General features: G+C 48.6%; 1 protein-coding gene across 3 annotated transcripts in view; it reads left to right on the forward strand.

The window, feature by feature from the left end:
- The window catches only part of SLC39A1 (solute carrier family 39 member 1), a 191,780-nt gene that overhangs the window by 91,616 nt on the left and 73,318 nt on the right, over positions 1-26,846 (forward strand). For 2 of the 3 annotated variants that reach the window (XM_069651478.1, XM_069651493.1), the window contains one exon: positions 12,890-12,965. The gene's annotated coding sequence lies outside the window, so the exon portion shown is untranslated. Of the gene's footprint in view, positions 1-3,540; positions 3,599-12,889; positions 12,966-26,846 lie in introns of all 3 variants that reach the window. The other variant, XM_069651484.1, reaches the window with a different exon arrangement.

Genomic DNA, 26,846 nt, shown 5'->3' on the forward strand with positions numbered 1-26,846 from the left:
TGGAAGAATTATGCTCTGGCGTGTGTGCCTGCCTGCCTGCCTGCCTGCCTGGCCGACCCTGCCCGGCCGACCCTGCTCTGGCCAGCGAGTGGAGCCAGCACATCATACAAGTACACAATATTTGTGCAGCTAACGGGCAGGTGGGCCCATCCGAATGAGCGTCCCTGTACCCTAGTTATGCGCAATGCGTGTGTAGTGGCACGTGCATTTGAAGTTAATGTATGGTTATTATGGCACAGCTGCAGTGGCCCAGTGGGGGCGCACTGGCTGCCATGGGTGGGGGGGGGGGGGTGTTGTCCGCCCCCCCCCCTTGCCGGCTCCCCCACTGCACTAGAGGGGTATTTCGCCCTGCTGTGGAGTTCGTCAACTGCATACGTTCCGAACACCTGGAAAGGAACTAAAAGGGTGCATGTGGGGTTCCCTTTGAGCCCCAGTAGCGAGGGTCACCGGAGGGAGGGAACTCTGCCATCCTTCATCCAGCTGTTCCTCCCACCCCACCCCCAGACTCAAGCGCCATGTCTGGAGGATCCGACCCTACCCTTACCGGACCACGACCTGCATTCACATTTCAGCACATTTGCCTGACCGCGTCATCACGGAGGTAGTGCTTTTTTGAAGCCTTCCACACAACACCCAGTCTCGAGCTGACTCCTTGACGGACAGCAGAAGGTGATGCAGTTACTTCAGAATAAAGGCTTTTTTTCCTCTATGCACGGCACTCATCCCCATCAGCCTCCACTTGACTCCTCCATTAGGCATTGCTTTATGCTGGGTCCTTCTCAACGTGTCCACTTCATATCCTTTTTTCAGTGCAGTATTATAGTGTGTGGTGTTTTGGTTTTTTTTCCAGGTAATGCAGACGACGTAAGGGTGACACATCCAGAGATCAATATGCTGTGAAGTGAACGGGACACAGCCTACTGCGTTTGTTTACGGTATGAAATGGCGGAAGCACAGCCCTCCTGGAAAGAAATCAAGGCCCATCCGGTGCTTCGGCCATTTCATCCCGTACGCATTGAACAGTTGCCATGCCAACGCAAGAGACTGCTCCCGTACTGCCTGTCATGATCTCTGCTTCCAAAGCGTCAGGACTTACCCAACTCCCTTGGAAGCAGACCCATAACCCCGGTTCCGGGTGCCGGCCAGTCCCAATTGGGACCTTTTGGACCCTGTCCTGGCGCCAGTGGCACCAGGCTCATAAATATGCCCAGTCCCAGCGCTGGAAGCACCGGGCTCATAATGCTTGGGTGGACTTACCTGCAGCAGACCATGCTGCTTACTTACCTGCCAGTTGAGCCCCTGATCCTCTTCTGTTTGGGACTACTTTTCCTGTTGGGTGGGGCAGGAGCCACTCCCTAGGTTCTGAACACTGGAACTCTTCTGGAAAGCAGGAACTCTTTTCTTACCCAGGCGAGGCCGTGGAAGGAGATACCTAAGCACTACAGGAGGCTATTTAAACCTCACCCGATGGATGACTCTTGCTTTGCGTTATTCTGCATTCTCTGCAGCAGAACACGCTCACCGTGTCTTCTGATCCTGTGCCTAAGGGAACAAAGGCTTACCATCCTGGAATCCAGTCTTCAGCAGCACCTTTAAAGACAAAGAAAGAACAGGTTAGCACTACGGTCTTCAGTGGCAGCGCATCTCTTACCTGGTCCAGCGGCTGTCACCAACGCCTCACGCTGCATACCTGCATCTGAAAGACAAAGGCTTACCGACTCTTCGCACGCTCCGGAGGTCTTCGCGCTGCATTCCCGCATCTGAAAGACAAAAGAAGGTGCGTTTAGAGACATTGGGCAACTTTACTACTCACGTGCCATCACTCCTTCCCACGCCAAAATCAGCGGGTATCCCAGCACCCTTCAGCTTCTCTAAAGTTCCGAACTTGTACCTGCAAGGTAAAAGAGACAGTGCGCATCGTGAAGCAGGCAACAAGCGCTCACTTACGTGCTTCCAAGCGCTTCTATTCCTCACGCGGGTTCGATCCTCAACTCTCTTCAGCCCACCATCCGCCATCGCCGGAACCCTGCAAAACAAGAGGTATCATTACAAAAGAACTTTACATAAGTCAAAAGCCATACTCACGTGCTCCTCGGCACCTCTCCACAGCAGCTACGCCTTACGCACTTAAAGACTTTTAAGACATTTGAAGTGCCCAGAACTTACCGTTCGTGCAGTAAACGACGGACAGCAGTCCTCTGAGGTCAAGAGGCCTGCACCCTTATCCAGTGAAGAAACTGGTTACGGCACCCTGCCCCCGAGGCAGATGGAGAGCTCGGCGTTCACCTACCTAAGGTGAGAGCGTTAACCTTTGGGGTCCTACAGGAGAAGAGAAAGGGAAGAGGAGAGAGGCACCCAATAACCCCAGTTCATTAATCCCATATTTTCTATCTGCAGACATCTTACTCTCCGAGTCAGACACACAGTGCACAGAGGTCCAGCCCGAGGAACCAACCGTGTGTTACACATCACCTTTGAAGACACGGCATTCACCCAGTCAAGACCGGCGCCTCTGCGGGAATCAGGTGAGCGTTACACTGCCCTTTCTCTCTAGTACTTACAGTACCATTGTTTTGGCAGAAAGTGGCGCTAGCGTGACACCAAATACGCCAAAACCGAAAATGGTCTTTCATTCATACATTGCAGACTGATGACCAACATTTCAGCAATTGGGTACTTTTACAGAGGCATTGATAAAACATTACATGATCGATTGCATAAATCGTAGCTGCATAGAGGTTTATCACTTTGAGGTCTGCTAGCAAAGGAAAGCTTCAGAACATGTGGTTTGCATGGTGGTGTGTGGTTGGTTATGTCAGATCTACTTCTAATAAGTGTACAGCCGAGTAGTGTTGTGACTTAGTGGGATGATATGTGGTGTTGTGGTTTAGGTGTATAGGAATTGTGGGTAATGAGAGCAGGGGTTAAGTCCTTAAAAAATAAAAAGTGGGGGGACTTCTTAACATACCAATTGAATGTGGTGTCACCAGAAATTAAATTAGCATATCAAGGTGCCCTCTGAAAAAAGTGGGAGGATTCCGTCCCCCTGCGTGTACCCTCAACTTGAGCCCTGGTAATGATCTTTTCATCCCGGCGAAGCAGGTGAGTGCATCACACACAAGATCCTCCTGGGCCTTGTTTTCCTGCATTTTGTTTGAGCCCCCAACCCCGTTCCTATCCCCACTTCTATTTACCGTTCCATCCCTCCTCCCTCCCCTAATTGGCTCAATAGATGGTCTTAACTGACCTTCCCAGGGCAGCCCTCTGCCCGTGCTGCCCCTGCGGCTAAGGGCCCCAAGGCAAAGGGTCCTCCTACAAAAACAGCTCCAGATTGTGTCTGCAGGTGTCAGCAGCAAGGCATAAAATAAGCAGTGTCGCACAGCAATTTGCTATGCAATTCGGTAGGTTTGCTAATTAAAGTGCCACTTGTGTAGCAAAGCTAGCTATTTAACTTACCCTGTTTTATGAAAGCACAGATCGCCCTGCATTCCTCTTGTATTAAGGGCTCCCTCTTTTCTCTATTCGCTACAATTTCAAAAGGGCTTCTGGAAAGAGTGCAGCAGTCTCCTCCCTCCATCCTTATGTGCCAAAGGCCTGCGTGAGTATGCAAGCAAGATTATATTTTCTTGTTCAAATAATTGCAAACCAGAAGTAATTAGGATAATTCCTCAACTAAGCCAACTGTAGCCTGTCTGCCAATGAAAAGTATGTGTTAACTTTATTTTAATTTTTAAATGCAGTCGTTCTATTCCATTTCTAAAAATGTAATTTGTAACATAATGCATAATTGCAGTATTGCTACTGTAAAACACTGCATTGTCTCCATGCTTTACAGTAAAGCTTTAGGTTAGTGTATCTAAATATCATAGTGCCGACTCTATATTTCATTTTGTTGGGGGAATATGCATCATATTGTGAGCGCACACTTCTGAAAATGTACATGATCAAACGGCCAAATGCTTTTGATGGCAAACCTAGCTCTGTAACCTGTTGGTAACATGCAGCTTTCAACTGGTGCTCAACTCATGAGCTGATCCAATACTCCTTGATATTCTGTCTTATCACCCTGTTGCTTTTATATCAGCTGCCCTGAAAGTGAGATGGCTGCAAACTACAATATTCCACCTAGTTTGCACAGTTCTCTACCTGCTACACCATCCACTTTGCTTAGTCTCTTACTTATTTTCCTCTTACATAACGAATATACAAAGCTACCTAGATATTTACATGTAGCAGTGATCAATAGTTATATCCAGTCTGTACATCCTATAGATCTACTGCACTATGATCGCTGTAGCTAGCCTTACGACCTTGCTTTTCTCTATGATTATGATTACATAATATATTAGCACCTGCAGTAGAGAGCTGGACAAACTGTTTTCAGGGCCTTTTTATCTGAACTATTTGTGTCCATTCATGCAGCTACCCTTTTACAGACATTCATCCAGGGCTCACAAAGTTTTTTCACCCACTCACACAGTCTAACAGATTTTAAGAAGGCACAGTGCCATTTGCAGGGGATGTTTGAAACTTTTATTTAAACTTTACTTTGTTTGCAGTAAATGTCAAATACAATTTCACTGTGCAGAGCTGACCTCTGCATGGCAGGCAGCAGTTTGCTAAACTAAAGAGGGATTGTAGTGACATGCACCATTTTACAGAAAGCACATTTAAATGTGTTGTCATCTGTTGCCATGGGTCTAATGCATTTCCCTTCGGTCGAGTGCGTAAACTGTTACTTGACCTGCAGGTCTAGTGGAGCAGGGGAAGTGTCTGCATTGGCCAGCCGTCAACCACCAGCTACTACCGAGGTAGGTGTGGCCTGAGTGGGGAGTAGAGCAATCACTGTACTCCGAAGCCCTGCCACTCTACCTACCCTCTGAACAGGCCTACGTAGCACACTTAGAAAATTGTTCATGTTACATTGATTCACACCTAGAAAGTCCCACTTTGAGATGGTACTACGGATACTAGCCTGCATCGTCCTCTTAGTGAACTGTGAATATTGACCTGTGTCACATGCCTTGAAAATTGTTAATACTGCATTGTGTCCCATCTAGAGAGTGCCACAATAGAATTGCCTCCTGTGTTGGGCCCTTTCTCCTTCTATACAGGTGTCCCAAGTCTAGGCGCTGCTATTACATCTAGGGTAATTGTATATTACTTGCTACTGCACTTGCTGCTGTCGCCATCGTGGCTCTCCCTCGATCCAGGTACCCAGAGTCTAGCCACTGCTGTTATATCTAGGGTTGTTACGTTCTCTGTTACTACATTTACTAGTGTTCCCGTGCCTTTCTCCCCTATCAGGGTGTCCCGAGTCTAGGTGCTGCTGTTGCATCTAGGGTTACGTCTTCTGCTGCTGCAATTACTGTTGTCCCCGTATTAGATTTGCTCCCTCAATCCAGGTGTCCAAAGCCAAGGCGCTGCCACTTACAAGTGGGTTATTGCGTTCTCTGTTAATACCTTTACTGTTGTCCCCGTGTCGGCCTTTCTCCCTCTATCCAGGTATCCCGAGTCTAGGCGCTGCTACTACATCTAGAGTTCTTGCGTTCTCTGTTACTGCATTTGCTGGTGTCCCGTATTGGGCCCTTCTCCCTCTGTCCAGATGTCCCAAATCTAGGTGCTTCTATTGCATCTAGAGTTGCTGCATTCTACTGTTGCCCCCTCTTTGGCCCTCTCCCATCCCACTGCCATGGTGTCCAGAATATAGATGCGGGTTCTACATCTAGGGTCACTGTATCTACTTACAAGTACATCAATCTCTAGGTGCTGCCCTTTAACCTCCCCTGGATGGAGATCCCACTTCAACAAAGACCACCTCTCCGACCGATCCTCATTCCTGGCCTCCCTGCACCATACCCCCACCCCATAACTCGCCGCTCCCGGCGCATAACCCACGCTCTTGAACAACTTCATGAGCCTCCCCTTTATCCCGCATCTGGTTGCAACCCACGACCCCTGCCCCTGAACAACAATACCCCCTGGACGCCGCCCGCCTACCTTCCTACCATCATTCTTCCTCCAACTCTAAGATCAGAGGAGCACTCTGGCGCGCCAAACACCTGTCTCCTCAAATACTCATCCCCCATTCCTCAGCCCACCAGAACAACATCCACCTTTGCGTCCATAAACCACTCCCAATATCGAACTCACAAGCCAGAGGAGCTCTCTTGTGCTCCAAACATCGCAAGTCCCCCTCCACTACCATGCCATCCTTGTTCCCACTGAGGAACTCCCCTCCCTCTCAACCTACCTCCCATGCGGCCCTCTCCCTCCCCCTCAGCCCCTACTCGACACCCCCGCCCACAGACCCCTCCTTCATATCCCTTCCCTTCTCTGAAAGTAGCTTGGCTCGCCCTTGCTAGAATGGTAGCTTCATCCTCTGACCCTCTCTCACGCTCCTCTGGCACCAAAACCCACAAAATGCTGAAAAAGTGACTGGTCCTCTCCCCCGACCCTCTATACCTCACCACTTCATCGGTCCAACCTCCCAACCCGACCCTCCCCTCCCCCCTCTCCCAATCTCCTCCCCCTTGCTCTTGACTTCTCACCCATTACACCTAAACCCCCCAGCGCCTTCCAGACTCGAACCAAAAACAACCCGCCTAAACCCCCACACCTCAAGTGATCCACTCACCACCCTCCCAATCCCCTTGATCCTCCCCCTCCTCATCTCTCACATACCTACCACCGCCCGCCTACTCTTCCCGCCCCCATCGACATAATCCTCTCACCCGACACTCAAAGTCCACAGGCATCCAGTCCCCCCTTTACCCCTGCTCAGCCAGTCTCAACCACCCTGAATGATCCTACCACATCCACCACCTCATCGGGCACCCATGTCCACCGAGCACTCCCTGCGATGAGCGTCACGAAAACCACCTCCCCTCTGTAGCAAGAAACGGACACAGCATCTTTGACCTCCTATCCTCTGACAATCCCGACCTCCTTTTTATGACCGAAACCTGGTTCTATGATTTTGCACCAGTCGCGCATGAGGCCCCCTCTGCCCCCCCCCCCCTGTCTACTCACTTATCCCCAACAATAGACCCTCCAGCGGAGTGGCAATACCCTACAAACCCCATATCTGTCTCACTCGTAGAATCCCAGACATGCAACGCCACCTGTGAATCCCTTCTGGTAAAACTCTCGCAACCATCGACATTCACCCACAGCTTCCTACTCATCTGCAGACCACCTGGATACATCAGACATTTTGCCAACAATCTCTGTGACTCAATAGCCACCATTCATGTAAATCGCCCATCTCTTAAACTCCTGGGAGACTTGAATATCTGGTTTTGATATGCCTAACAACCCCATGACCCATCCACTGGTTGACAGTCTTGATGCGCTCAACATCTCCCAACATATCACTGGTCCAACACACGCAGGTGGGCACACCCTTGATGCAATTTTCAGCTCCTTTGACCTGGTCTACATATCCAGTCCAAAACCGCTTATCTGGACAGACCACTTTACCATCCCTTTCTCTATCCACACACCTGCCCCAGCTTCCCCTGCCCCCATCCGTGATCACAAATGCTGGAACAAAGTTCAGGTACTCCCCGACCTAGCTGAAGACCTGCTACTCCATCCCCCTGTAACGCTGCCCTGTGGTAGACCCTTAACCATTGATTCCTTTGACTCCTGGCTTAAAGAATCACAAATTCCTCTCACCCCCTCGTGCCCCACAACCTTGCGCAAAGGACCAACCCCCAAATGGTTCACACCCCACCTGAGGATTGTCAAAAAACAAAATAACTCTCTTGTACGCAAATGGCGATAATCGAAAACTGATCTAAGCAGATCCATGTTCGCCCTCCACAACCGTAAATTGCAAATTCGAGATCCGAAAAAAGCCAAAAAAACCTATTAAAATAAACTAATTCTGAACTGCGGCAGCAGCAAAGAACTGCACAAGATCTCCGAATTTGTGAGACCTACTTGCACTTCTGCCCAATTCACTCCCACACAATCACTCGGCGACTACCTCTCACTACATTTCTACAACACTGTACTTCACAGGATGGCAACCATTAACACCAAATTGTCCTTGCTCACCACCTACCCTTCACCGACCCCTCCTGATCCCATTGCCCCGACACCCACTTTACCAACCTTAGACTCTTTCAAACCCATCTCCGGAGACGGGTTCCTTGACTGTATCAGCCAGCAGACCCTCCGGGTTGCCCCTCGACCCCTGCCCCGCCTCTGTTCTGAAAGAAATATTCTCCTCTACCTGCGCAGGAGAGCCTGCAAGAGCCATACTAAATGACTCCATCACCTCTGGCATCTTCCCTGAAGCCTTTAAAAGAGCACGTCATGCCACTTCTAAAAAAAAAAAAAAAGGAATCCCTTGACCCTAAGAATTACAGGCCGATCTCCAACACCAGATTTCTTGCGAAACTCATTGATTCGACTGCATACTCCCAGCTCAACTGCTTTTTAGAAGCCAACAAACTCCTCGACCCCCGCACAGTCTGGCTTCAGGCCGCGACATGGAGCAGAAACCACTGTGATCTCAATCTGGGATGATCTCAAGGTCACGGCAGACTCTTGAGGGCTGCGCAACACTGATTCTCCTCGATCTCTCTGCAGCCTTTGACACAGTTAACCATTCAGTCCTCCTTGACCGCCTCCACTCCCTAGGAATCCGTGGCACAGCACGCAAATGGATTGCCTCTTTCCTCAGCAACGGGAAACTTGCCGCTTTCCTCTCCCCTTTTGCGAGTACCCGAAGGCGCATGCCTCGCTGCTCTCCGTTTCGTCCTCAAGCTGACCACTCTACCAGGAATCATCCACGCGCAACCTCTCCTGTTACAACTACGCCGACGATGCCCAAATTATCCTAAGAATCCCCAAGACGAGCAGCAACCCACGTCCCGACCTTGAAGCTTGTCTGTGATATTGACCGATGGATGACAAGTAATCCCCTCCTTTTGAACCCTGATAAAACTGAAATCGTGGTGTGCATCAATACTGCCCTTCTCCCACATCCGCTCCCATGGTCCCCCTCCCTCGGCCCACCACCCCCTCCCTTCGATATAGTCAAAAACCTAGGCTGCACTATGGACTCAAGCCTAACCCTCTCCCATCAGATCAATAACATTTCAAAATGCTATCACTACCCCCTCAAACTTCTTAGACTCATTTTTCCCTACCTCTCCTACCCCAACAGACTCACCGCTGTTATGTCTATTGTTTTGTTGAGACTGGACTATGCCAACTCCCTGTACCTGGGAGCACCGGCATACCAACTCCACAAACTCCAAGGAGCCCAAAACGCTGCCACCAACCTCCTCCTCGCCCTGGGTGACAGAGACCACATCTCACCTGCTCCCCAAACCCTCCACTGGCTCCCAGCCGGACTAAGGACCTCCTTCAAGACCTCCTATGCATTACCCACCGAGCAGTGCACAAGACCGCCCCAACGTACCTACAAGAGAAGATAAAACCCTACCTTCCATCTCACACCCTAAGATCAAGCACTTCCTCTGTCTTGTGATTCCAACCTCTAATTCTGTCAGGATCGGAGGATCCGCCTTCTCAGCCTTGGCCCCAACTCTGTGGAACTCACTCCCCCCACATATTGGACACAGCCAATACTACATGACCTTCCACAAAGCTCTGAAAACCTGGCTCTTTCCATAATGCTGACTAAGACCATCTGAGGCGGCTGAGACCTTGCAACCCGATGACAAATGTTCAAAGAGCTCCTGAGCAATGACTCCACTGAATGCGCCTATTAAATCACTAATACGTTTACTCGAAACGCAGCAATTGCAAACGCATACTTGAAATCCGGAATAGCGAGCTCGTTGGATCAAAAACTCCACCCAAACACTCCCTTATCACTATGCTCACTCTCTATACCAACACACAATTAGAGCGCTGCTACACCCCTCAATCAATTTCGGCCTAGCTGCTCACATACGAACAATACTCCATGAACACCTCAACCTTCTTATAAAACGCAGATATACCCCACGAAAACTGGCCTAACTGCACACATTCGTCCTACACAGGCCTAGCACAGCCAGAACCCAGTCTTGGTGACCATCCTCCAGACTTCACACATTCGACTGATATCCAGTACCACCACACCAAATGCTAGGATACAGCTACCATCATGCAATTGCATCAGCTGCGCACATAATTGGTGCATTCAAGCACCCTATGACATCCTACTCTCTCGAATGACCCGGACTACGGTCCCCAAGGGCATTCAACCTACCAGCGCTTTGAGGTCATAACAATGATATGTAGAGCGCTATATATATGCCAAATTACATAATTGTCTAATTAAATACAAGTACAGGTCAGGCCATCGCCTGTACAGATTTATTAACTGCATTTGGCGGTTGTAACAACCCACCTGCCCATCTACAAAAGGAGAACTTGCTGTTACATTTTAGTTTCCTTTTTTTTTTTTAGTAGAGCTTCTAGATCTGACCACTTCTACTTATTTCCCTGCATGTCTGTTGGTCTCAAATTGTCTTTTTTCTAGATCTGCTCCACATTTCCTTCACAGTTTTATTTTCTGTTTTTTGTCCTCCTCTCACTTCCCTTGGAGTATTATTTACTTATTGTTTCCCTGCTTTTGGTTCCCAATATGTGACCACAGCTTTACGTGATCCCTCGTAGCTCCGATTTCTGTTTCTCTGGATTTGGTTTTTAACTGACTGCGCAGGCTCTGGGTCCCATTGCCACCAGTTGCCAAATGCCACCCATCCTAAAGGCCATCTGCGTAAGCTGCTAATGAAATGCTGCCCTCCTTTCCCACCACCACGTACCCTTCTCTCTTTCGGGGTGGTCTCCTCTTCACCCACTGTTTGCACTCCACACCTGACCCTCCCCCTGAGGCCATCCTCCTTTTCCCTCCTGCTTACTTCGCATATCGCCCACACATTCATAGCCACTGGTCCCTGCGCCATCACTTCTGAACCCCATCGTCCTTTCTGTGCTGCACCAAACACAGCATGGTTCTTTCAGTGGTGTTTGTATTCTACCCTTCTTCTGACAGCCTATGGTCCTACAACAATAACTAGGTTCATTCTCAATATCCACCCTCCTTCAGGCTCTTGCAATATGGGGGTTCAACTTGTTTCTCAGTCTTTCGAGGATTCAAAACAATGCATTCACCCATGGTCAACCAATGTGTTCATTCCCTTTTCAGTTATGGTGTAGATTTAGAAGAAATAGTTTTACTTAAATGTCATTGCAAGCCTGGTCTGGACAAGTGTTTTTTTTTTCTTTCAGTTTATAGACTTGTGTCGAATGATTCATTCCTTCCTTTTTCTACAAGACTTGGGACGAATGTTAGATTTCTGTCCCATCATGAATCAAATTTTACTCCATCAATGATTATTCTACTTAGAACAGGCTTCATTTTCTTGCTTGTGTCCTACTTTGAAGGACCACTGAGAGCACTGTGTTCTTGCCAATGATTCTTAGACTTCGATCAGAGTTGTAGCTTTCATTTGCCATCATTAAGCTTTACTCTCTCGTTGATACTGGGCTAGGGGATTTCACTCCTCAGCGTGCATTATACGTTGCACTTGGTCATCTATGTTAACATTACACTACATGTGTACACGTGTACATGTCTCAGCAGGCATCACATCTCTCACGTTTCTTATCAGACATGGCCTCGGTTATTGGAATTAGTTAACCAGGGTGCCTCAAATGTTCCAAGTCCAGCCTGCATCCTCACACACAATCATTGGTATTTGCATCCTTGGATATGTGTGACAGGGTTACTTTAACTGTCTTTTCGGCTTCATGGAAGACTTGGGACATACACCTAGTTCCTATCCCCCCAGCTTTTGTCCTCCCTCCTTCTCTCCTCCTCAAACAGCACTCTGGGAGGTCCACACCGGGTTCACTCCTGCCTTCCATCTTTTTCTGTCTCCTCCGAGCCCAATGTCCTCTACCAACCTCTCAATTATTCCCCCTTCCCACGCGCCGCCCATGCCACAGTTCTGTGGTGTTATCAGGCTTCTCCTCCGCTCCCCAGATCGGTGCTTCTTTCCGCATATGCTTCTCTCTTCATAAGTATTCCTCAGTTAGCTCCTTCAGCCTGTGATCTAGGTGTCCCCTCCCCTTTGTTGATGGAAGGGAGAATGGTCGCTCTTGTCCTCAACATGACCAGCGTGCCTCCACCTCTAGACGAACTTGCTCTGTGCGCCCCACCCCCTAACACCAACTTAACAGATAGCATTTTGTACATGCATTGTACACTGATGTGCACCTGAGCCACAACTGGTACATCTGGAAAAAAAGGTGGAGCTGTGGGAAACTGGGACATGGGCTCTAGGCTGTCAAAAAGCAGAGGCGACATCGGTCAGTTTGTCTCCATACACGAAGTTGTTGGGGCGGGAAGGCTCGAAGAGGTGGTTAGCCAATGGCACATGGGCTCCTCCCACTTTCCTTTTGTGGGTTGGCACCTGTAGTCTCTCCTATCCCTGTTGTCCATTTTAGACCTGCCCCCGTCGCCCCTCGTTGAATCTTAGTTATTTCTGCGGCCACACGCCTCTAGAATCTAGGCATCCGGCCTTAAATGTCATAAGGCCTTTCATTTCATTAGTAAAATAACCCTTCTAGTCGGAAATACGATCCAGTATTCGTGGTGTATTCTAAAACGGGTAAACATTTTTAAATACTCCGTTGAACACACCTTGGTGGAGAAATATTGATCGATAATAGCATGGCCCAATCTAAAAGTATTACAATTTTTTATTATTTTAAGGCCGTAGCCAAATTCGTATCTTCATACGTGTAACCGTGCATTCTCTATATGATATGGAATAAGTACGCTGAGACTAAAAGTAATGTTTTTCTGTTAGTGAAAACTTTTATTTTGAATTAACTTTCTTTTCTATTTTAGGAAAAAGGATACGGTTTCAACTTGGTCGAGAACTTCTACTGGTGACAGCTTCCTGCAGCGGACTTGGTTCTTTCAGGTAAGTCTCTAAGGGAAGAAATGTTCTACTCTCACTTCCTTCAAGTCTTTCTTATAGTTTCTGTCATTTCATTTCCTGACGAGTGCCTTTTGCCTTTTCTTGTTAATTCACTGCAAATGTTTCCAACTCTTTGAATCTTACAGTCTCTGTTTCTATCAATTAGTTCTGGTGCTTTACTCCCTTTCTGAGCTGCAAATTTCCTGGGTTAGTAAACTCTTCAGCCTTTAACCTTTAACTACAGCTTGTGATAGTTTCCTTTTGTTCTCCTCTCATCTATTAGTCTAGTTCCTCCAGATCTTATTAAACACTCTTCAATGGGGAACAGTCTTTCGTTTGAGAAAATCACTTTACATAGACGCATGTGTACACCCTTAATTCCTCGCTCTCCCTCTGACTTTCTCTGGCTCACACATAGCTGGAATCGTTTCCATGTTTACCTTCGGGACTGGCTGGCAGATTTTCTTTTCATCAAGTCTCAAGTCCCTTTTATATGCTGCATTGAGGCCTCTGCCTTCCAGCCGCACTCTCTTTCGTGACTCGGCAGCGGCTAGTAAGCTCTGCCCCTCAGCTGTCTGTTGAATGAGCTTCGGAGACGCCGTTGTACACACCCGGCTGCTCCGAGAGTGTTCCGCCCCTTCAGCAGTGTTGCAATACGAAACTTGCCGGCTCTGCCTCTCGTCCTCGCTTCACGGAACAGCGTGTTCCTTACATCATGTTCTGCTCCTCTCCCCGCCTTCGTAGTAACGATCTTCGGATCGCTTGTTTCAGAAGGGTTTTCCCCACCGCCCTGGCTTCACAGAGGGTGTAACTTCTCACTCTTCCTCCCCTCTCAATTAGCGTGACAATCTCCCTCTCACCCCTTCACGCTGTTCGCGGCGCAAAGACTTCAGTACTGGCATCACATAGCGATTGTCGATCGCTCCATAAACTTCAGCAACATATTTTTAACATAAGCGCAACTACAACTTCTTTAAGTTAAAACAGTCTTCTTTGTTTTCTTCCCGGACCTTTTCAGTAAGCCCAGCTATAACCGTCATTTTCCTCCTCCAGCTCCTCTGTTCCCTAGCAACCAGCAAAAACAAAACAAAAGAAAAGGACAACAGCTTGAATCCCTGCTGTGATTGGCTACAAACACTGTCAATTACTCTCTCCAGCTGACAGAAGGAATTAACCCTTTGATGACCTGTTTTGCCTGCTTATCCTGGTATTGCCAGAGTCAGCGTCTGACGGCAGATCTCCTGTGCACTTCACAGTGGATTCATTACAATACGCTATAATAATTCAAAGCCTTTTTAAAAATAGACGAGAAATCCCATCAGCTCCCAGCATCTCCTTCAGACAACGGCGTAGAAAATGAATATCTGTATGCAATTTTAAAAAAGAAAAAACTCCACCCTCCTCATGTGGATAAGCGTTTCAAGGAAAGTCAGGCCCACCTCTGCCCGAATCTGTTCCATGGGCAGTGATATAGCAGACCCAGGTTTGGCCTGCATATACTGCTCTCCTAATACCTCAGCCATCCTGCCATGTTTCAAGGCAATGTCCAACCCCAGCCATAATATTATGCTTGCAGGCCTCAATCTGAGGTTTCAGTGAGGCGCCTCCGTAATGGTTGCCGCATCTCCTCAAGTTAGCAAAGACTTCTGGCTTTACCTATGCATTGATAATGGGCTTCTGGAAGCCAGAGTTCAAAACATCTCTTCAAAGGATTGCCATTGTCAGTATGGTATTATTTCTTCAGTTTTAAAATTTCCAAGCAGTCATGAGCAGCTTTGGTTATCTATGCATGTCCCCGCTTAAACTTTGGTATGCGTGTGCCAACTCGCAGGATCCACGGCGGTGGAGGCAGCTAGGTCTCAGATTTCAGGACTAGGAAGTTGAGACCATGTCTGGCTCCTGGGTGCCTCAGAACGCATTCGTCAACCCACTTGAAGTTGTGATGCTGGATACCATGCAGCCATAAACCGAATGCTTGCAACTCGAATGGGCGCTTTTCACCTTTCCTCATGCTGAATACCAAGTAGCCAAAAACGGTATGTTCCAAGATGCTAGGTTCTGGAGTTCTGGTATCTACAGAGAAAACCTATTCATTCTGTATGGTTTCCAGGCCTTGGCTAAAACAACATCCACTCATGCTTTGTCTGGCAATTAATATGTTCCGTGTAGTATTATTCTCAACACAAGATTTTCACTGTAAAAAAAACTCAAGTACTTAGGTTTGACAGTGCTTCTTTGGGTTGCAACTCAGTGTTTGTCTGGGAGTTGTTCTCTTGGTGTGAGGGTTGTTTCCTGTCCTCTCACCCTCCATCTAGCAAGGCTGAATGTAGCCCTGCCTTGGACTACCATAACGAAGTGCATGGCTGTCCTCTGCAGCCAGCAGACGCAACGTTTTCTGAACTGCATACGGCTTGTCGTGCATTGCATCGCTGAAGATGGATGAACTTGTGCCAGTCTCCCTGGAAAAATCCCCCTTTTATTTAAAATAACAAAGTAGCGCAGGTTATGCAAACTCTGCGCACGATAAAATGCCAATGGTTAGTTGAGCAGAATTTGCTGTGCAGGTGTACTGAGGCTGTGACTCCATTTAGGTCTCTGCAGATTTGTTTGTTATTATATGTTTTTGTTGTTTAAGTTTTGTCTTTGTGTATGTTTGTTCAAACTGGCGCTACTACCCTCACAGCGCTCAACCATAATGCATCAGAACTTAATAAAATAGACCCATGACGAGCTTTTCAAATTATTTCCTTGTAAAATAGCTGACACTTTACAGCCATTAACCGGTAAGAAAATAGTGTAGTATGCTTATGTTGTGCACTACTGGAGTTTATAACCTGTGAGCAAGAATCTGCGTGGTGTTCCTTTTTAAGAAATAACGGGAAAACGTTTTTTCAATGCTTTCGATTAAGCTGCTTAACATATTTTTTGGCACTATTATAGGAGCTGCTTATTACGTTTTTTAAATCCAAACCAATTCTACATGATTTATATGTATCAGCAAATGGAAGATCTCCTACATTAGATAGAGCCGGAGGCCAGGCATTAAAGATGATGACAGTGTAAGGAATAACATACCCCCTCCTCACCCCACAGTATGTAGAAAGGATGGGCCAGCAATGCCCTCCTGGGAGGCCAACCCCCCCTCTATCACAACAACTACAGGGTCTGGTGTGTGCAAATAAAATGGGTACCCCTTAGCGCATGTTATAAGGCTATTGCAAGTCACCTTAGAGTTCCGTGACCTTATAAAGGAGCTCTGCCGTGTACCTCCATTTGGTCACTAAACTCCTCAGTGACTTGCAATAGCCTAACAAACATTAAGGGGAACTGTATTATATATACACGTCAGACCCTGCGGTTGCTTTGATAGAGGTGAGAGCTGGCCTCCCAGGAAGGCATTGCTGGCCCTTTGCAAGTGCGACCTTATCACTCCCACAGTATACTCTGCTCTCACACATCGCCCGCTCCTTCTGTATTTCCATAGACAATCCCCCGCCCCCAAAACCTATTTTCCCGATGCTGCACTGCAGACTGCACCAGTGGAGTAACTTTACTGAAAATGTTGGGGGATGGGGGGACATGACAACAAAAGGAAAGGGGCAGGGTGGAGGAAGGGTGGATGGTGGCTCTGAGGGATAACGCTAAACTACGACACCACAAGAGTCCAGTGCTGACGCTCTGTTATAACTTGCATAAGACTGGTGCTATATCTTTAAAATTAAATTTTAAAGACAAGAATTCACTGCATTGACAACAGTAAAAAAAAATGCCATTCGAGGGGATTGATTCCTCCGACGTATTCCACATCTATGACAGGTAATCACCACAGCTGTGCTGCTTCGGAAAATGTTCTCCGTCGATGTCAATACGCTCCCTCGCGGGCCTCCGTCGAGCCGACGTCACCGGATGTTACAAGTAGGACGCACAACGCCCGTAGCCTCAGTTCTGTTTTTTCCACGAACGTGTTGGCTTCGGAGAGCTCGGCGTGCCTCGGTTCTTCTGATTCTATCGGTTCTTCGAACTTGGTGTTTTGTGAAGATCTCATGTCTTCGTCTTCTTCTACCCTGCGGTCGGGATTCAAGAAGTGTCGGGACCGTGGTTCCAAGATGTCACTTCCGGACCCGCACGACGTCTGCCTCTGGTGCCTCGGCGAGGACCACGCCACCAATGACTGTGACATTTGCCAGTCGTTAACGTCGAAGGACTTGCAGGAGCGGAAGAAGAAGAAGAAGAAGAAGCTTTCTGTAGGAAGGGTTTCCAAACCCCGAAAATCCAAATCCTCTGGGCTTTCGACCGACGATTCAAGGGGTGACTCTCCGACGTCGGCGTAAGTCCAGGGGGTCTCGGTCCCGGAGTGGTTCCTGCCATTCCTCCGCCTCTTCGAGGCACTCGCGGAAGCGCCGTCACCGGTCGCCTTCCTCGTCTGAGGACTCCGCCAGATGGCGGGTTGCTTGTCCCAACAAGCCATTCCTCTCCTGTGGAATGGGATGCATTTCGTAAGGAGATTATGGCGATTTTTGAATCGCAGGGCTCGGTTCCGTCCGCGCCTTCGAAAGAAGCCGGCAGGGAATGTGCTAGGGCCACAGATCGCACGCCTTTGGGCTCGGGCGGTCGGCGCGATCATCGGGAGCCTTCGAGGTCCCGATCGGGCAAGGTGGATTGTTCTAGCCATGCCCGCTCCAGGTCCCGGTCCTCGACGCCCTCGAGACCGTCGGAGCCTGTGAGGTCTTCTAAGAAGACATCGGCGCCATGTCCGTCGAGGGACGCTCTCGAGGCTCCGCCTCTGAGGAAGCCATCGGCGCTGAGGCCGTCGAAGGACACGCTCTGGGTGCTGCCCTCGAGGCCTGTGTTGAAGCCATCGGCGCCACGCTCGACGCAGATTCCCTCAACGCCTTTTGAGGAGGCTTTATCAGAGGTGCCCCGGAAATTGGTGGAAACCCCGAGGAAGGCCATGGCCAAATCGAAAAATGTGTTTGTGCCTTTTTCTGTGCCCTCATCCAGGGATTTGTTCCAGCCTCTGGATTATATTTCTGAGGTGGATGAAGGGTCTGATGAAGGTTTGGTTCCTGATGAGGCTCCTGACAAACTATTGTCTGGTCATAGCCAGATGGATGACCTGCGTCAGTCTTTGCCCGACGCCAGTGGTCTGGACACCTCTCTGGAGGTTGAGTTCGGTAGGCACGCCGAGTCTTCATACTGGCGTCTCATGTCGAGGGTGACTGAGTACTTGAGGTGGTCTGCGCCACCGGTGGATTTTCTGCAGAATGACCTGACAGATATCTTAGACCATGGTCCACCAACTGACCTGGTACTGCCATTCCATATGGCCTTGCAAAGAAGGGTGGCCGCGGCTTGGACTGCTCTGGAGAGTCTCCCAGCAGTGGGTAAGTCGTTGCCGAAAAAATACCACCCAGCCAGTGGCGACCTCGGCTACTTGTCCATGCACCCTACTCTGGAGAGTTTGGTGGTTCAGGCGGCTATGGCCCCAGCAAAGCAGGCGTCGTACCCTACCATCCCTCCTGATAGGGACGACCAGCGTTTTGACGTTTGGGCGAAGAAAGTGTTTTCTTCAGGGGGTATGGGTTGGAAAGCAGCCAGCTCCGTTTGTGCCTTAGCACGTTTTACTCACTCTGTGGAATTGTGTTTCTTTGGCGGCTGAACATATTCCCGAAGGGGAGGAACGGGATGGCTTTCTTGCCCTTGTACAGGATGGCAAGGATGCCATGTGTGAATCCGTTCAGTCGGGTCTGGACGTGGCAGACTGTGTCAGCCGGTCCATGGCAGCGAGCACTGTGATGCGCAGATTTGCGTGGTTGCGGAAGTCAGGGTTTGCTCCGTACAAGCCCGGCTTCTCAACATGCCCTTTGATGGTGACCATCTTTTTGGCAGCAAGGCTGATGAGAGCCTTGAGAGGTTGCAGACCTCAAAGGCTGCAGCGAAGTCGTTGAGCGCTGCAGTCTGCCAACCTCTGCCTTTTCGTCCCAGGGGACAGCAATGGAGAGGAGGTTCCTTTCAATACTACTCTATCTTTGGTAGATCGAGGGGAGCTGCAAGTCCAAGGCCAACGTAGGGGTACTAGAGGTCGAAAACGGGGTACTCGAGGTGCCAAGGCCACTCGAGCAGTTGCCTCTTTGCCCCCAGGCACTGCCACAGTCGCTTCAGCTCAGTCATGAGGCCATGTCCCATGGTTCGCCGGTTGGGGGAAGGCTGGCGCAGCATCTTGCAGAATGGCGTGCCATTACTTCAGATGTGTGGGTTCTGGAGATCATATCCCACGGCTACTGCCTTCCTTTCCGGCAGAGGCCTCACGACAATCCACCAGGGAATGTCTTTGAAGAGTCTGGATCCGCTCCTTGCAAAGGAAATCAAATCCCTGTTGGAGAAAGGCACCATACAACTGGTGCCGGTAGCAGAGAGGAACAAGGGATGGTATTTTTGATCCCGAAAAAAGACTGGTGATTGAGACCCATCATGGACTTGCGTGGTTTGAACAAGCTCCTCAGGAAGGACAAGTTCAAGATGGTTACTTTCTCTCAAGTCCTCCAGGCCCTTCAACTTCAGGACTGGTTGGTGTCTCTCGACCTCAAGGACGCTTACTTTCATTTGCCGCTTCATCCCAAGCACAAGAAGTACCTGAGGTTCGCAGTTGGCGACTCGCACTTTCAGTTTCGGGTCCTGCCGTTCGGATTGACCTCCGCCCCGAGGGTCTTCACCAAGCTCATGGTGGTGGTGGCAGCGTATCTCAGGAAAGGGGGGATTCACGTCTACCCCTACCTGGACGATTGGTTGATCAGGGCGTGCTCTCCTGAGCAAGTCCTGGATCATCTGTCAGTCACCTGTCACTGCCTTCACAGGCTGGGCTACTCCCTCAACTGAAAGAAGTCCCACTTGACACCTACCCAGCGGCTCCAGTACATCGGAGCAGTGCTCGACGCATCCCTGGGGCAGTGTTCGACTCCTCAGGTGAGGGCTCATCACATTCTGCAGATGCTGAACAAGTTTCAACATGCACAGAGTCTCCCAGCATCCTGCATTCTCCAGGTGCCAGAGGCCAGGCTGCGGATGAGATCTATGCAGCGGGCTCTCAAGATGCAGTGGTCTCAGTCCTCCGGCAGGATGTCGGATCCCGTTCAGGTGCCACCCTCGGTCACCCAGGATCTTCTGTGGTGGGCCGTCGAAGGCAATCTGATGAAGGGGGCTCCATTTTGGCTACCCAGCCCGGAGGTGACGATCGTGACGGAGTTGACAGTCAGCGGTCGTTGGTCTCAGTCAGATTCCAGACTCCATATCAATCTGTTGGAGCTGAGGGCCGTCAGGCTAGCCCTGCAGGCTTTTCTGCCGTCTGTGCGGGGGAAGAATGTCCTGATTCTGACGGACAATACATTGGCCATGCACTACTTCAACAAAAAAAGGGGGTGGGGGGCAGGGTCTCTCCCTCTGCATAGAGGCGATGCAGCTCTGGTTCTGGGCCATCCAGCAGGAAATTTCGGTCTCGGCAGTTCATCTGGCCGGAGACGAAAACGAGGCGGCGGACGCTCTGAGCAGGCAGAGCACGATCTCTCACGAGTGGGAGCTGGCTCAGGAGATTCTCCTGGAGATCTTTGCCCTGAGCTGGCTCAGGAGATTCTCCTGGCATCTTCGCCCTTTGGGGGACCCCACAAGTGGATCTCTTCGTCACCAGTGTCACCCGGAAGTGCGAAAGATTCTGCTCGCAGGAATTTCCTCCAAGAGGAGCCTTGGGGGACGCGTTCATAGTGGAGTGGTCCTTCCCACTGCTGTACGTGTTTCCTCCAGTCCCCGTCATTCCGCAAGTGCTGCGGAGGTTACGGAGGTTCGGTTCCCGAATGATCCTCATTGCTCCGGCATGGGCCAGGAGAACGTGGTACCCGGACCTTCTCGACATGTCCATCTGCCCTCCACGCCGTCTTCCCTACTGAGACGATCTGCTCTCACGAGAGGGGGGTCAGGTTCTCCATCCAGAGGTCAAATCTCTCAACCTTCATGCTTGGCTTCTGAAAGGTTGAGGTATAAGGATTGGGACCTCCCTGAAGACGTGATGGAGGTGTTGCTTTCGGCCAGAAGGTCTGCAACAAAGTCCCTGTACCGTTGCCATTGGAGAAAGTTCTGCGACTGATGCAGGGTAAAGAATGTGGATCCTTTTTCATGTGCCATTCCTGTGGTTCTGTCTTTTTTGCTTTCGTTAGCCCACAAGGGCCTGCAAGTGGGTACCATTAAAGGTTACCTGGCGGCGCTGTCCATATTTAAGCGCTCGTCTGAGGAGTGTTCTTATTTTAAGATTCCTTTGATGTCTCAGTTTCTTAAAGGGCTCACTAATGTGTTTCCACCTTCACCTTTCCAGGTGCCCGGTTGGGAGTTGAACTTAGTGTTAAAGTTCCTGATGGGAGCTCCGTTTGAGCACTTACATTCTTGTCCTTTGAGGCTGTTGACCTTTAAAACTGTATTTTTAGCTGCGGTTACTTCCGCTCGCAGAGTGAGTGAGTTGCAGGCACTTTCCGCTAAGCCACCCTTCAGTTGTCCATAGGGTTCGTCCTTCTTTTCTTCCGAAAGTTGTGTCGGAATTTCATTTAAGCCAGAAGGTCGTTCTTCCGGCGTTCTATCCTCCTCCGCATCCTGGTAAGGAAGAGGAGAGGCTCCATAGGTTGGATCCTAGGAGAGCTTTAAGTTTCTACATCTCGCGCATGTCCCGGGTCAGAGTGGATGATCAGCTCTTTGTAGGATACGCTGGAAGGCGTTTGGGACAAGCTGTTACTAAGCAGACTTTGTCTAGATGGATTATATTGACAATTTCTGAATCTTACCGCTTGGCGGGTAAGGACCCTCCGGTAGGCTTACGGGCCCATTCTACTAGGGGCGTGGCTGCCTCTACTGCTCTGCAGAGCGGTGTTCCCATTCGTAACATTTGTGAAGCAACCACATCGGCCTCTGTCCATACGTTTGTAAAACACTACTCCCTGGATTCTATCCATGGGCAAGATTTGGCCTTTGGCAAGGTGGTCCTCTATTCTGCGATTTAATTGGGCATTCAAAAATTCTAAATTCTTTTCCCACCTCCATACGTTGGTACTGCTTTGGGAGTCTGTCATAGATGTGGAATACGTCGGAGGAACCAATCCCCTCGAAGAACAAGTTACTTTCTTACCTGGTAACGTTCTTTCGATGGGATGTTCCGACGACGTATTCCACATCGAACCCTCCCAGCCTGCCCCTCTACAGAATTTCTTATGCGATTACAGCTTACGTTTCCGCAAGGCTTTCTGTAGTCATACTGGCAGAAGATTGGTGCCACACATTCTGGGAAAAAACTACAACTGAGGCTACGGGCGTTGTGCGTCCTACTTATAACATCCGGTGACGTCGGCTCGACGGAGGTCCACCGCAGCTGTGGTGATTACCTGTCATAGATATGAAATACGTTGTCGGAACATCCCATCGAAAGAACGTTACCAGGTAAGAAAGTAACTTGTTCGTCTAGCCAATTAATAACACATGCCATGCTTGCTTTATCAAGATGCCCAGAATAAAGTCATGTTACAGAAAGAAAGGGCTAGACTGGCAGCCCCAAAATCCCAGTCTGAGTCTAGCCATGAAATATTTCATATTTGCCTTCTCGATGCCCATAAACAAGTGCCTTACCTGTCGAGCACCTCTCACGCACACATATGCGTACATACACACACTAAAAATGTATACCCATTCACCATTTTCCCGATGCCCATCAGGGCCTTTCAACCTTTTCAAATGAGAAGCCTCGAGCCTCAGGGGTGGCTCCAAGCACCTGCCTCCATGTTGCCAGTCAGCACTCGGCGGTCTTGTAAGACAGCAGTATATTAATTATTTTTAGTTCTGGGGCTTAAAATGTGCACTTTGCAGCGCTCGCATTACAAACTGCGTTTTCTCTTTGCACGGGATATACCGAAGTGTTATCACCTCTTTGCCTTCCAACACTGGTTCCTCCACATCAGCCACATGCTGTCAAAGAAGGGTTTAGAGCTCTTCAGTGGGCATTTAGCTGCCTGGCCGCATCGAGATAGTTGGCGGCTATTAACCTTATCTTTGTCACCATTGTAATGTATGCACCCCAGGGGTACCTCAGACTGTTTTTGCCCTAATCAGGAGGCCCTGAACCATCATGTTAAAAATGGGCCCCCACACTATCTTCATTCCTGCCTACCACCCATCTAGTGACACAACAACATAACATTCACAAACTTCATTTCACCAGAACAAACAAACCATGCATTATTTATCATTCATTCAGACACAAAAGTTAACACACACATGCTTGTACTCACCCATCTACTCACGCACACATGCACCCAGCACCTCAATTGCAATGCGGTGTGTCTACAACATTTGTATGTGCATTACATACACAATAACATGTGCAAACAGTCGCGCAACGGCCATTGAGCAGACCATGCTTTATCCCCCCCACCCTCCGGCCCTGAGACCCGAAATGTTGGGCTACGTTGACTTGACCTGGCTGAACTACAAACCCATAGCAGGACAGGACCTGACAAACAGTGCTTGGGGGGAGTGGTGCACTTTTAACAAAGGCCAGGTAATTAGTAATAATTTAGCGCATTTCATTGTTAGCACCTGAATTTGTAGGCGTACATTTTTAGGCAATTGAAATCATGATGAGTGACTTGGTACTGGCACGTCAGGGGAGTGCGAAGGACATGGGAAACAGAAGGCAGCTCATTCTCACAGTTCTTAAGAGTGGGTTTCTGGCACAGGGAGGCAACCGCTTTTAACATTAACACTAGAATAGTCTCCTTAGAATATGCAGATGCACCCACAAAGGTGTCCCCTCTCCCGGTGACTCCCGCAGTCTCAAAGTTAGCCCCTCACTACAAGGTTAGCCCGCAGTCAGGGCCAGCCCTAGGATTTGCAGGGCCCTGGGCGGCAAAAGATGTGTGGGTCCCCTCATAGAAAATGATGTAAAAACATTAGTCATTAATATCTGTAGGGATCAGATAAACTGACATTCAATATCTGAATTTTAACTGTTAATATTACGGTTGTAGCAATATCAGGAGAGGCTTATTTTGGAGTAGCCGACCGAGTGAGCTGAATCATTTGTAGAGATGGGGACCTCAAAAGAAAATACTGTGACAAGGAAGAGCAGGGCAAAGAGTAATGAAGATCACTTTTAAGTAATCCAAACATACCTAAGGTGACTGCACGTTCCAAGGATGTAAGGGCAGGGATTGGTCCTGGGCCAGACGGGGCAAAGTGCTTTTGCTGCAGGATAGTGCAATCGTAACAAAGCCTTTTTACCCGAAAGGTACTAAGGCAGTCGGAGTAAGCCATTACGCAGGTCTTCAAATGTCATCAATAGGTGTCAAGTCAAGAAAAGAATTGTGGGGGTTCATTAACAAACGCACTGGGACTGAACGTATCCTACAGTGAAATACGTTAATTTAATTCATCTGACCTTCCTAATGGAAGAAAATTCAAAATAGAAATGAACATTGTCTTTTAGAAAATGAATCGTCAATACCCAGAGAAAAAACCAGCTAGAGGAGATTTTCCTAGAACACTGCTGGCAAAGTGTAAAAGGTGTGCACCTTTAAACCCAAAAATCTATATTGAAATATTCTATGGAAAGCAAAATACCAATACAAGATGTGTGCTTTGGGGACACTTTCATGTGGTTTTGTGGGTTCAAATCCTGGTGCGCGAAAACTTGAGCAAACCAGCTTTTTTGCATGCTGGCCTCAATAACACCCAAGCGGGATGGAGTCGGCACTGTGAAAAAAGTGGATGGACTCAGTCAACCCACATGTGCTCTCAACTTGTACCCTGAAAATCAACACAGGACCAAGGAGAACATCTTCAGTCCAGCAACCTCTCTTCCCACATCCATGGACCTGGTAAATCATCAGAACAAATATGCCCTCTGATCCTTTGCCCTCCACACCATGACCTTTGGCTTTCAGCAGTAATCTTGTTTTATAAATCGGACCTGAAAAGTACACGCATCATAATTAAAGTACCATCTTGAAGAGTATAAATTCCAGAATGCAATTCCACAAAATTATAAAGAGTGGCTTGTAGGCTGTCTTTCAAGACTTAATCATAACAAAAGATAATGTGAACCTTTTGCATCTTTTGACAAAGGCATTTTCCCCAAAATTATTTACCAGACTAAATGCGAACATATGAGTACTATTAATGAATACTGTGAATTCCACCCAGTCCAGCACCCTGGCAGTGGCTGCTCACTTTGAGTCAGGCCATCAGCCAGGGAGAGGAACTGAGCCGCGCGGGCTATGGGCTATCCCTGCCACCCGCTTTATGTAATGGACAGCCAGGCTTGTTCTGTCCAATTACATAATTGATGCAGCGGCTACAATGTTGCCCCACGGCCCTGCCCTGCCCCCGCCAAAAGATGGGGGACAAATTGCCATGCCACAAACGTTGGGGACTTCCCACCGCTCCCCTTTAATTACGCCCATGGACTGCACATCCCTTCCCAGCTCACTGGGTACTCGTTATTCTCCTCAACACCAGTGCTGTAAATGGCCCGGCTCTAACCGGTCAGTACAGGAGGCAGGAAGGCACAGCCGCTCGCCCTGCTTTGTGTCAACAAAGCATTACAATAAGGACAATTAGAGGTCCTTCGCCCAAGGCATGCGGAAGGGCTATTGTCTTCTAAAAGGTGAGGCCGGTGGGTAGAAAAAAATGGGATGGGAGTTTAACGCTGCATGCTGTGTAAAATAAAGACTTTTTTTTAAACCCCATTTTCTTTCACCGTGAAAACAGTTTTGAAAACTCACACGCTTTTGAAGGCTTTTATTGTGATTTCCTAGTCCGGGTAGGAAAAAGAAAGATATAGCCCCTAGTTTTGCATGGCATGTTCTAAAACGATGTATGTAATGTGAGGTTAGTGTTGTATGTAATTTCTGTACTTTTTTATACTTACTATTCGTTTATATTTGCAAACCCAGCCCTTAACAAATACATGAACTATGAATGGGGAAGATAAGTGCTTGAATCGCCGATTGGGCCCAAATCCTCGTTCCAAAACTTAAGCTGGGTGTGATCCTCTGCAAATTAATTGATCCCAGTGGGAGTAATGAGGAAATAAATCCTCCTTAATAAAGAAAAAGATTTAGGTGGTCATTCTCGCAGAGCGGTAAATAAAGGGTAAAAACCATATGTACAAGATTTACAAATGTTTTTTTTTCCTCCTTTGCAATTTTGATGGTTTTAACTGGCTTTGGTGAGCCCCAGAATGAAATGTGCGTGGCAACCACCCCATCCACTCCACCTTTCTAAAATAAATGCACATCTGCCAGCATTTGATCTGATGATGGCAGATATGCATTAGATTCCTATGGAAAATTGCAGCTTGTAGCAGCTGGTAAAGGGAAATTGCAGCTTGTAGCAACTGGTAATGAAAGGGGCCACTAGGGGTCCCTTACGTCTATGGAAACAAGGCGAGTCACCACACACGATAGATACGCCAGACACAAGGTTGTATTCCCAAAGCTAGGGTTTATTGCAAAGCAAAAAGTCTCAGTTGGCCAACTCGGTCTCACGCCCTGCGACGTGTATCTCTAGACCTCGAGGGACGCAAGAGAGTGAATTACGTACATCAGTTACATATATACAAAATGCATATCAAACAGTCAGCTATGACCTGTTTCACACCCCCCCCTTTATTGGGTTTCTTTGAACTCGGTGCGATGGACACTTTCGACAATTATGACACCTTCAAATATCTATTCTAGTAACAATTTGCAATTTGTAAGTGCGGAGGCATCTTTCAGTTGTTGAACAGAACACAGTGCTTCTGTTCTTGGAAGCGAGCTACATACAGGGGAAGAGTTGCATTCCAGACCTTGCTCTCTA

The sequence above is a fragment of the Ambystoma mexicanum genome, chromosome 1p (genome assembly GCF_040938575.1).
Source record: "Ambystoma mexicanum isolate Mex_15411 chromosome 1p, UKY_AmexF1_1, whole genome shotgun sequence".
In the NCBI taxonomy this organism is placed as follows: Eukaryota; Metazoa; Chordata; class Amphibia; order Caudata; family Ambystomatidae; genus Ambystoma; species Ambystoma mexicanum.